This window comes from Harpia harpyja, chromosome Z (genome assembly GCF_026419915.1).
Source record: "Harpia harpyja isolate bHarHar1 chromosome Z, bHarHar1 primary haplotype, whole genome shotgun sequence".
Classification (NCBI taxonomy): domain Eukaryota; kingdom Metazoa; phylum Chordata; class Aves; order Accipitriformes; family Accipitridae; genus Harpia; species Harpia harpyja.
Window position 1 is genome coordinate 38,987,252 of NC_068969.1, and position 13,021 is coordinate 39,000,272.

The following is a 13,021-nucleotide window of genomic DNA, read 5'->3' on the forward strand; positions in this document are numbered from 1 at the left end:
TCGGGGGGGGAAGGGTGTCCCTTGGAAAATCCTGCCAGAGGCACAAGCCACTCATGCTGGCTCCCAGGTCACCAGTTAGCTCCAACATGGTTAAAATCTACTGGACCTCTTCATTGCTGCTCTATCCTCCCACCCACTATTGCATGAGCCTTGTGTGATGGGTACTCTCCGTGGCCTCTGGTCCCGCTCTCTCACGGTGCTGGGTGAACTAGGGAAATGCTGTCATGCCTTGGGCCACAGCAGACAGGGATTTTTCTGGCTAGATTTCTTACTCCATGCTGTCTAGTACTAAAATGGCTGCTCACAAGGTAACTTACAGGACAGCAGCTAATAAATGGAGAAGCTACTATTCTGGCAAGATTTAATCACTGTCTCTTTGACTGGTTGCACAGTGACTTGGCTGTTGCTGGTGCCCAGTGGTTGATGTGGATACCTCTAGATTAATGCCTCCATACTGGAGTGAGGGTTTAAAGAGCATTACTAAGCCAGCAGGCTGGCAGCAGACTCAGATTGCCAGCACAAGAATGGTGAGAAAGGCACAAGGTGAATTGTAGTTTGTGCTCTAACAGACTTTCTACTGACTTCAATGGCCCTTGATTGGTCCTTAGTTTCTCAGTTTGAGATCCCCAGGTTATGGTTTTTAGCTCACATTGCAGCAAACAAGGGAAGTATCTCCATCTCCCTCTGAACTTTAGCGAAGAAGAAATCAATCTGCTCTTTTTGCGGTAGTGTTCAGCATGGGTTTCTGACCTCCCCTAGTGTAGGCAGCATTGGAAATGTATGAAGTGCAGCCACTTGGTGGGAAAGTCTAGGTGAGCTTGCTTGCATTGCAGGGGTGCCATTTCAGAACAGAGCAGGCAGGCTGCATGCACTGGTGCAGTCACGGTAACCACACCAAGTCTCATTCAGCCAGACATCACCAAGCGCTTATCCTCTCCACCAGCATGATTCTCCTTGGTCTGTGAGACCTACTTCTGGCCCACCAAGTGCCTTCATCTCTCAAGGCCAACCTCTGCTTCTGCCCACACCCCTGGCCAACTCTGTATCTTTTAGGATCCTTCACTTCCTCTTCTCTCTCTGCTGTGGCTGGGCTTGTTTCTCACTTGCTTTCTTTACTGCTGCCTGTGCTAACCCCTTTCTTGCCTTGTGCTATGGCACTGGCAGTAGCAGTAGCTACTGTCATACCCAACTTAATCTCTTGTTACATGTCCCTATTCTTTTCCCCCAACACCGATGTTGGGGCTAAGTAGTTGCAGGATGGAGGGAAAGGAGTGTTTCCCATCCTGCCTGGCCATCAGTGAAGGCTTTGCACTGTCATGGACAGGTAGTACAGCCTCAGAGAAAACAGCAGGATCATTGCCACAGCACAGCAGGTCTTCATTAGCCCCTACACCAACTTCTCTTACCTAACTGAGCTTGAGGTACAGTATGTGACAGCCTAAATCCTGCTAGGCTGGTGGATAGGGTTGATGGGTATAAGTTCTTGGCTGGCACACAAGAAGGGCAACAGATCTTTTATCAAGCCTTGTAGGAGCTTGGACTGGGGCAAAGCCTGTGTCCGTGATGCCTCTGAGCTCACACAAGAGAGAGGAGTGTCTAGACATTACCACAGTTGCTCAAATAGCAGCTGCACAGAAAGGATTGTGTAATTTTGTGCTGCAGGGAGCAGCAGAAGGGGATGGCTTCTGCACAGAGTGCTATACTGGTAGCATCTTTGCTTTTAAGGGCAAATTCTCATGAGGAAGAGCCGCATCCCTTTTCTTAGCAAATGAATATCGTGCTCTGTCTTTTGTAACAGAGCCACGGCCAGTCGCAGCATCACTTGGCAAAGAAATTGTAACGAAGTGCACTTGCTGGAAATGTTGATACACACTTTCTGAAAAACATGCTGTACATTTGGTCACTGTGTGATGTATGGTAACAAACTGAGGGTGGGTGGATCCAAGGGAGTGAATGAAAGGTCTGGCAGAGGATTATAGTTACCTGTGTTCCAGAAAAAAATCCCATGTTGAGAATGTGACATTCAGGGTAACCCCATGCTTCTGGAATTGTTTCTACATATGGAATTGTCCCCCGTCAAATGTGGAAATTGTTTCTCCCCATGCAAAGTCCATGGTGACATCCTTCAAGACTGGGAACTCATCCCAGGTCCATCCTCATTGTGATGGTGGAGATGCAGGGCTCCCAGGCCATCTCCCAGCATGAGGGGCTGGTTGATGGGAAGAGCTCTGATCTGTGCCTAGGAGAGGCCGGGCAACTGGAAGGGCTTGTGGAAGTGTCAGAAGCTGATACTTCTTCTTGCTTTTGAACCAAACTTTAGGTGCCCTTAAAAGCCAAGTTGTTAGCAAATAAATAAATGTATTTTAGCCAAACCTCATGCTACGCATAAATGTTACCACAGTGGGGTGGGTCTCCACACAAGGGACAAGTTTTAGAGGAACCCAGTGCATCTCTTGAAATACAATGGGACTCCTTCTCCCTGAGTAAAGCTCCTAAATCCTCAGAAGGTCCTTTGAAACTCTACATTTTGTTGTGCTAGTTAATTTGTCACTGCAGAATTCTGTCCCTCAGGGGCTTTTCTTTTCTCCTATTCAGAGAGACTTTTTCCATTGGAACAGGGCTATCATGTAATTTCTGACAGCTACAGTCTGAAAACTGCAGGCTGGAAAAATTATGGCTGTGAATCACTCCACCAGAGCACACTAGTCCTGTGGATGTGGGCTCTTGAACCAGGTCCCAAATCTATTGCCAGGGCTACACAAGTTAGTTTTGCTCCAGCGTTTCCACGGTTGGGATTTTATCACATTATCTGATGTTCTGCTTAATGCCTCCACCCCTAGGGCTGTAAGATTATGTAAGAATCTCTGCTTTTATTACAAAATAAAGTTCATTTTCTAGTTTTTCCAGAAGAACTTAGAAATGTGACCCTTAATAGTGCAGACAATGCAAAGTTACTAACTCCCCCAACTATTATGTTTAAGCCAACTATGATTTTTTTAAGACCTGACTTACGATTTTTGAATGCCTGAGGGACACTAGTGTATTTTCAAAAATACAAATATCGTTCAACTTTTCAGCTTGATTTCTTATTTCTTCAGCCTGACAGCATTGCCTAATTCAGGGATTTTTTTTTCTCTGAATGTTTTGAACACTGTAGCTCTGTAATGCATTTCTGACATTCCAGAAGCAAGCCCCCAGGAGCCTCTGTCATGCATCTGTCGTTGGAGGTGCCTTAACAAATGTCCTACAGCACATTTATAGTTTCAAAATCATGCTTGTCCGCAAAAAAAGTGGTTGCTAGATATATCACTTTTGGCACCATTTCCATGATTGAACTTTCTTCAGGATGCTAATTCCATCAAGGATAGCAGGGATCTTTCTTTTTCCAATGTTTGAAAGCACGGACACAATGGCAGTGAAGTACCCATGTGTGTGCCTTGACTCTATGTGCAGCCATCCCACGTGCTTTTGTGACTTTACAGGTGCAATTAATTCCTCCTTTTGCTGGCACAATGTCTGGGGAGATGAAGTTGTCTATTGCCGCAGGAGCATGTCTTCCTCACCCTGAGGTGGCTCCTGGAAGAAAAAGCATCCTGTGTTGTCTGACCACTGACAATGCTGGTGGGTGGTGTTGCCACTTGCAATCACTGATGGACTGTGCAATGCTTTTCCCTGCTTGTAGGAGGCAAAGGAGAGAACTGGGTGGGAAGTAGACAGTGCCTCCATCAAAGTGTGACACCACAAATTATTGTGCTACAGCTCTGGGCTAAAGGGGGTAGGTGGCAGTGTTTGGGAGGTGTTTACTGGGATGAGCCCATGGCATGGGACAAGCATCGCCAGCTGGCACCAGTGACAACAGCCCCCAGAGCTAGGGCTAGGCTTTCTACAGAGAGCTGTAGACAGTTGCCTAATAGCTGCCCAACTCAGCTGGGCGTAGAAAGGAAAGTGACTGTCATTTGTGAAAGGCTGTCCAGATTGCTCCTGCTGGTGTGAAAAGCACACTGGCAGGAGTTGGGATTGTAGCTCTGGGGTTCACGTACCCTGGGGAGGAGCCAAACACCCAGATACACCAAAGACATTTTTTTTTGCCTAGACTAAAATGCTAGGCTCTCCTTGCTGCATTAAAAAGGGGTCCCTGACTTCAGTTGGATGTTGTAGCCCTGTGTATACCTGTAGATTGCACAGCAGTGGGAAATGCTCCCAGTGCTGGAAGCTCAAGGTCTGTACTATTCAGTGCTCTTTAGCATGGTTTTAGGCCATATTAAAACAATTCTTAGGGGTGGCTTGGGTTTTAGGATGGGCCCTTACCAGCAGGTTGGGAGGCTGTCTGTCTTGTGTGGTTCAAAAGCATGGATATAGGCTGGTGGGTGGTGGTTGCTGTTATAGACAGAGCTTTCTCACTTCTTCTAGGCCCGGTGAAGAGAAACTGCATTTTGCCTCACACATGGTATTATCATGTTATAAAAGATTCAGGCTTAACAGAAACTTCACATTCAAAATGCAGAATCTAGCTTCTGGTATGATTTGGTTATAGTAGGAATATACATCCACTGAAGCTGTAATTTAGATGCTATACAACCTCTGTGGCACAAGTCTTCACAGAGAGGCTTAATTTAAAATGTCTCCATGGGCTAAAATACTTCTTTTTCAGCCAGAGATAAGGCACGGGAGAGCAGAGCGGTTTACAGAGCATAGCAGCTGCACAGGGAACCTCTGATGTGCAGACAAGACAAGCAGCTGAAGTCTCAATGATGCTAATCAATATGAAGTACAGACCCAGTTCTCCAGCAAGGACAAACTGACATAGCTCAACTATTGCCAAGGGAACGATAACAGTTTACACCAGCTGGAAATCTGCAGATGTTTTGTGGAAATTCAAGTCCATCCTGCTTTTTCTGTCTTGCACCTTCAACTGTCTTACTGACACCAGTAGGAATTGGGCTTTTGGTGTCAGTGAAAGTGGGATTTCCAGCCCCTGCTGAGAGAGGAGCTGGACTTTGCACATCTCATGGACCATCTCCTGCATCCCCAAACAGCTGGGGAAGAGTCATGGATTTGGGATGTGACAATCTCTCCCTTGATGTAGGGCAGGGAGGGCCCAGGGGCACAGCTGATGGCTCTCTGTGGAGCTGTGTGTCCAAGGGCATGTGTTGCAGTTTGGCGGACTCGGGCTGCACCAAGATGAGGAGCCGGCCATGGGAAAGCCCCTGCCTGCTCCAGACGTGCCGGCAGGCACTGCTCGGCAGCTGCGGTGCATTAAGCACGGCGTTGCAGAGGGGGAAATCCAGTCCTGCTGCATGCCTGCTGTGGTCAGAGGAGACACCTCAGAGACCAATTTGGCCCAGTGCATTTTTTATTCATCCAGATGCTCCAGAGCTGCTACTGATATTCATGGAAAAAAGGCAAATACTGTGAAAACACCCCAGACAAAAGCTTTCCATGAAACAACTGACACTTAGAACTGACTGACTGCAAGCTGTTTAGGGGACTGGAGCCTGCTGCTGCTTGCCAAGTGTGATGTCTGGGACAGGGTGAAGCCGCTGCAAAGATGCTCAGGTGTCTTACCACTCCTGGGGAACATCTGCATTGCTAAACTCATGTGGGTTTCCCTAATGTGGCCCCCTCTCCCAGAGACCACCTGCCCAAAGCAAATCTGCTACTGTAGGGGGAAGAAGGTCCAAGGTGGAAATGTGCTGAAGCAGCAACCAGAAACCCCCTCTCTATCTGGGGTGGAATGGAGGAGGTGGAGGGGAGAAAGGACCCTCACCTGCACAAACGTCCCACTCTAGCTGTCCTCTGGGGACAGCCGGTCAGGTGTATATAGGAGAATTCACTTTCCCCTTGGCAGAGCAGCTATGGCTCTTGGGAAGGACTCTAAGCCCGAGCCTCAGCCTCTTGCAGAATTAGTCAGGGTGGCTTCTGCCCTGTACGACTTTTGAGTCAAAGTGTTTTGCCTTATGAACATCTTGTCAAGCATAAGGTGAATTCTGTCCTTTGCTACTCCCTTCCCAACATATGGATATGGCACGGTGAAGCAGTTAGCCGCAAGGGAATTCCAGTTTACATTTTGGTGCAACCCCTTGACCGCCTTGTGTATTATCTCCTGACCAGCTGTACTGCTGATCCACCATTCATTAATTATTCACATTATCTTAAGTGACAGATGTACATTGTGCTGGCCAAACACATGCGCTGTAGGGCCAGGCCCACAAACTTTGGACATTGCCCTTAGTTCAAACAGGTTTAATGATGCTATGTCAACAACAGGAAGGGACAGGACCCTCAGGCCAAGTCCACTGAAGTTAAAGGACTGATTCTGTGGATATGCCAGTGTTTTGGATTAGGTCTTCTATGCTTTAGCTCTTTTTCAGGACTAAACCAACTCCTAAGGAAAAATATTGGACAGTGCTTATAAACATGGGGCAGGAGAGCATAACATCTCATGGATGGTCATAAATGCCACCTGCTATGCAGAGCCTGCAGAAGTTTCTTCTCACTGTCTAGTCTTCTTCCCTAAGCTTGTCAGGCATGTGCAGAATTCCATACCTATCCCTCTTTTGTAGTGTCCTAGGGGCTCCTGGACTTGCCCCTCTCAACACCCTGTGTGCCCCTCAGGCTTTTTTGCAGGCCTGCAAAGGCTGCGGAGGGGTGTGTGAGCATGGTTGTGCTGCTGGGGCACAGAAACCACCTGTGGTTGTGCAGAAAGCAGTGCCATGGCTGCAGTCCCCCTGCAACTGGTGCAGGAGCCCGTCGTCCACTGAGAGCTGTGCATTGCTAAGGACATTTTCCTGAGGCTTGCGTCTTTGGTTCTGCTCTCATTTCTTGCCTCATGTCAGTAATTGGGGTGCGTATCACTATTGCAGTGTTTGCTGTTAAATGTGCTGTGTTGGACGCATCTTTCAGCTAAACACCCGCCATTTGACTAAGGAGATATATCCACATGCATTGCCATGCTAATTGTGGTGCTTCCAAATAATAGGCAGCAGTGTTTAAATAGCAGCCAATGAGACTGCTGTAGCAGTAGATAGATATTGGGTAGATAGATGTAGGTAGATATTGGGATGGTCCAAAACTCTATATCCAAGAACACTGCATTGAGTGAAGTTCACACTGGGACCTGATCTCTGCAGTACAAGCCTCTCTCCAATAGAAATGACTGGGATGTCACCAAGGATTATGGCTTCAAATGAGCAGCAGGTGAACTCTTAAGAAATAAAGATCACAGGCAACCTTCTGCTCTCAGTTACACTCCATTGACGTCAGTGGGGTTGCCTGGGGTTAACTCAGAGCAGAATTTAGTTCCTTGGTTTTAATGCATATAGCTGAAGCCCCCCAAATTTTTTTCAGCATATATGGTACAGTGTCTAAAAATGTCACCAGTTACTCCTGGGCTACACATGCTGCAAAGTTCTTCCTCCTATCACAGCAACAGAAAAAAGCTATCTATCTCATCCAGAAAAAACTCGTGGAGCTGTTCCGCATGTTGCAGCACGCTGCACATGGTTCAGTGAAATGAAAGGGGATAGGATGCCCCTGGAACTTGTGTGTTGCACACCTCCTGCAACCGGTCGTGGCAACCCGCCATCAGCTGGCAGGACGTGGCAGCTCCGTTTCAGGTGTCCTATTCCACTGGCAGACATGCTATTGCATGGGTGCAGGTACTTTTGAAACCTGAGTGTTTGCTCATACCACGCCCATATGTTGTAACATCTCCCAGATCCCATTTGGCTCCAGAGAGATGCTGTGGCATTTCAGAGATGCCATAGTGATGGGTGGGAAAGGTATTTACAGGCCTATGAATACAAATCACTTAGGAAAGCTAATTTCTACACTGTGTACAGGGCCACAGTCTTCCACTCGAAGGCAGTTGTGCTAGAGGCTGTATATTTGAAACTGAACTGGTTGCTTGCTTGTGGTACGCCTATAACTACTGCTTCTTGGCTTTTGGTCCTCCACACTCTAAAACAGCAATCAAGCACAACAAATAATGACAGCCAAAAACTGAAAATCAAACATTTTTCAATATCTGACACATGAGGCATCACAGTATATAGATTTATTTCATTGTGATTTTCCTTCGTTTTAGTTTGGATTGTTTTAAAGAGGTGCTGACAATAATTAAAATATTACTCACAGCAGTTCTGGTATGAAATAGCCAGATTCTATTTCATAGTGCCCATATTTATGTAATAACTGCTAATATTACCATCGGATCAAGCTGAGGTTGAATTTACTTCGTGGTGAGAGTGAGATTTTACAAGGTGCAGTATTCTGGGATCGAAGTCAATGAGATATGTTATATACCTAATACATTGCTGTCCTGAAGCACCTCCTCATTTCTGCAAGAAGGGATTCTGTAGGGAGATGTTCTCTGTTGTGTGGTCCCCGTGGCCTGGAAATCCACACCAAGTCCCTCCTTCCCTAGGGGTTTCACTCAGGGCTCTGCTACAACTGTTTCTAAATGCAGGTCTTGTTTCTCGCTTGCCGGGTTGTGGTACCATGTGATGGAGAGCAGGTTTCATGCGTCAGCAGCCACCCTAACCTCACAGACTGCACTCTTCTGACGGCAGCCAGAGGATGAAGGACTGAAATCAGAGGCTGGGGAGCAAGGGGTGTGCTTGCCTGTGACATCCCTGTTTGGGGAAACATGGGCATCTCTGAGTCACCCCAGCTCAGCACAGCAACAGCATTATCCTTGCGGAGAGGAGAGGATTATCAAGGGTGGGAGCTTTCCCTATGTTATGGTTTGGGGCTGGCTGCTCTGGCCAGTGAGGTGAAATGGGGGGCAGGTCTCCCAGCAGAGAAATTAATTTCATTTATTACAAAACACCTGCATTCAGCTCACCATCTGTGCTCTATAAGCCGGTGCACAGTTAGCTAGCTGCCTTACAAGGGATCTTCCTCTTTCATTACAGTATTTACACTATTTCACTACAGTAATCACATCTCATAACACTACATAATTTTGCCCCACCACAAAACATAGGACAGCAGATTAGATGAGCATTAGTCAGTACTGGCAGATCTTGCGAGCTGAAAAATTACAGGACAGTTTATAGCAAGATGATAGCAAGAAATTAATGCAAATCTTAGGTTTCCCAAAAGCCACAAAATCTCAAGAGAAGAAAAGGGGACTGTTTTAGAGTCAAGCATCAGAGCTCAGTAAGTGTTGAAATATTAGTAGGAGATCAGAGATTGGTCCAGATGGCTGAGGGCAGAGGCCAAGCCAAGCGCGCCTGAAACCCTGCAACTTAAACACAGTAAGTGGGGCTTTGGGATGGGTCTGTGTTTCTTAAAGGACTTTAGAGAAAAGTCTTTCTTTCATTTTGACAATTAACCCCCCCCCCCAAAAAAAAAACCCCAAACCAAAACAAAACCCCACAAGCGCAGGGTGAAGAACTGCAGCAGCATAGCTTATTCCCTCACATGTTACGCTGAATACAGCATTTGCTATTACTGGTACAAGCAATGATACCTTACTGGCCATATGTGTGTTGCAGGTTGGGTTAAATCCCTTGGAGCCGGTGGCTGTAACAGCTGCTTCCACTCAGGACTACTGTAAAGAAGCGGGTTGCAATGTGTAATAAAACAGCTAAACCAATGTTTACCTCCTCCCCAAATGCTAGCATGCATTGTCAGAGATTCCCTTTCTGTGACATACACCCAGGAGTGTGTGCTGCATTTAGGTACTGCCAACAGTGTGGGCAGGGCAGACTGGGACGACTGCTGTGCCCATATCTCTATGGCAATGTGACCTTGATTGATTTCTGTGTAGGAAGGCACACGTGCAGGCCCAGGTGGTCAGATGGGTTTCACTGTCAAATGTTGTGTGAGGATGCCTGTATCTGAGAGGCCAGCAGCTTTGAGGAGGGAAGCAGCAAAGGGACACCAATCACAGCGTTAGTGCATGCAGGGACATGTGCATGCATGTATCTCAGGGAAAAGCTACACAGTATATGTCCTTCTGGGCTCTGGGCTGACTGGAAGAGACTTGGAACCTGGGTTTCAAGGTTGGGGTTGGGGTTTGAAGACCACTTGTCTTTTGTGTCTGTACTCATCTGTTACCTTGGCAGGTTAAGGCTCACTTTTTTTCTGGCTTGATTGTTACATATATGAATTCAGCTGAATACTAGTGACTTAGTCATTTTTAGGGATTCTTATTGCTGCTGAAAAGCAAGTAAAAATAGCCTGGCCTGTTGTATAAGGCCTCAGATCTGGTCTCATGCTTCAGAGACTATGTGTCTGTTGCATTCAAAAGGGTGGCTGCAGGACCGGCAGCACCAAAGCTGAAGACCGGTTGTCCCTGTATTTACTCAGGTAGGTTGCCAGCACAGACATTCACAACACTTCATTAAAATGGACACTGGTCAGGCTGGATTAGTGCTGATCTGGATATTTCTGTGTGAATCACCACACGCTGGGTGACTGGGGCCATTGCCAAAGCAACTTCATTGGATCCCTCTGTAGAAGGAGTTTGTTCCCTGCCTGGACAGTTTCTGCTAGAAATACCTGCCCTAGCCTGTCTACTTGGATGAACATCTGGGACTACCAAGGGAGAAGACATCCCAGATGGTGATGTAGGGCAAAAGGCAGTTTTCAAAGTATCTGGTGATCAAATCATGTTGCATTAGCGTGTAAAACTGTCAGCCTCCAGCAGAGCACTTAGAAGAAGGAGAGAGAGAAGAGGTGTACCGAGAAAAGGTCCATCATCATCCTTTCCTGCAAAGAGTAAAGAGCAAATTTCCCCTCATCATGGTGGGGAGGTGCCAAGCAATTAATTAATGGGAAGGCAATTATCTGAACTATTTAGCAAACTCTCAAAAATTCCGACTATTGTATTTATTAAAAGTCACTGTGCAAACAATTTGCAAAGGGAAAAAAAGGTAGCTAGATGAATGAATGCTGCAGCGCACCTTGTCTTTGCATCCTGAACTTCATGAACTGACTTCTGTGGAGGTGTTTGCAGTGCAGAGAGCTAAGCAGGTGCACAAATCTTTGTGAGAACAAAGCTTCACCTGCAACCCCTGAAAGCCAGGGACTGCTTCTAGTTATTAGTTGTGTAGGCTGCTGGGACCTCATCTTGGCAAAGGCCTTGGGGCATGACTACAAATAACAACAGCTGTAAATAACAATTAGCTGTAAACGGTATGCATCTCAGCTTTGTTAGAAAAAAACCCCCAACAACCAACAAACAGCAAACTCATAACTACTGGGAGTAAAAATTAAAGGAGCATTTTACTTTTATAAGGTAAGCCTGGAAAATGCTTGGAATCAAAGAAAATTTGATGTCACCGGTATTTCACTTCCACTGATTTCACTCTGTACAGAAACATCTTTCCATGATGAACACAGATGGTCACCAGCTTCCCATATATATTGTTTGTTAGCTGTATGTCATGTGTAACTGGAGAACAAAATAACTCTACCTTGTGCACGTGTATCCTCTCTACTCGCATTTATAATATAAATTTACATCCTTTCAGTGTAGACCAGTGTAGCTTACTGTGGTCCTTAATAAAAATTTATAAAGCAGAGGAAATGAGAGGTTAGGAGTAGTTTGGCAATCCTAAAAATGCAAAGACATTATTAACATTTAACAGCCATTGCTGTCAGTGTCATTTCTAAATTGCTGTAACTGGCAAGTAAAAGGGAAAGCTTAATTTTTGGACTTGTATGGGATGTTGCAGATTCAAAGCCCTCATAACACAGTCCAGACAGGAATCCAGTGATGTAGAGGTCTTTGGTCAAGCCCCTCCGTGGACAAAATTTTACCCTAAAAGACCAAGTTGCATTTCTATGGAGCAGATTAATTGGATGTGTTTGGACTTAAACAAAACAAAAGAAATATTTGTAAGTTCAGCCATAAGTCAGGATTTCTCTGTTCCCTGGTAGGATTATTGTTGTTTCACTGTTGTCTTGTTGTTTTGCTTTGTTGTTGTTACTAGCTCCAGAATTCCTGGAAGATCTTTAACACATGTGCGGTGAGTGCTTCTTTATTCATCTTCAGAGGAGCACTTGTCTAGGGAACTTTGCTCCTAGTCAGCCGTTGTGTGTCCCCAAAGTAACACTGCCATTATCACACCATGCCAAACCTTTGGGATTCACACACACATAGCTCTGGCCAGCTTTACTCCATTTGCTCCTCAGAGGAAGCATTGCTGAACTACTTACATTTATTGCAGAAACGACGGTTAAGAAGTGGTTGAAACCGAGCGGTTCAGCAAATAAGGAAATTCCAGAGATCTCTAAGTACCTTTTACTGTGATGTGTTATGACTGCACATTGCCTTTCCTCAAACCGTGCCTTTTAGTGCAAAGCTCACATCTGCTCTGCTGATAACGTGATGAAAAGTATCTGGAGTCATGTTCCCAGGGCATCATCATCAATTAGATTCTCCCCAGCCTGATTATTCATCTTTTTCTCTTCTGCTCATGCAGATGTTGCCCCCACATCAGCCTTTCCACAGTGGCAAGACTGATCGCAAACACTCTTCATACAAATATTTATGCTGGAAAAATAGGGAGTGCAAATGACTTGACATTTTTTAAAAGGATGATGTCATGTAGACCGCTGTGCTAGGATGGGGCAAGACAGAGTTAGTCAGGAGATTGCTTCAAGTCTGATGCTCCTCTAAAGCTTCCTAGAAAATGAGCTCTAATTTTCAGTCTTTCTCTTTAGGCAGAAACCTGGTGGATAATAAGATATTTCTGAGGGATTAATAATGTCAGTACCCAACAGTCATATTTCCCTATGGCAATGCCTCTACCCATGCCCAAATCCCCTGGGCTGCTGCTGATGTTGAAATGAAATGCTCCTTTTCTCCCAGGGTATAAAGGTCGCTCCCGCTGTGGTTATTCACTTGTTTTGGGGTCTGTTTCCAGGACAAGGCTCTGCTTTTTCAGTGTGCTGCAGCAGTTCTCAAAAACCGACAGTCTCCTTGGCAAAGAAGGGCACTTTCATCCCCCAATGCCAACCTCTCCCGCTCCAGCAAATGCATCTGTTAAGAAAAGAAATGCTATCA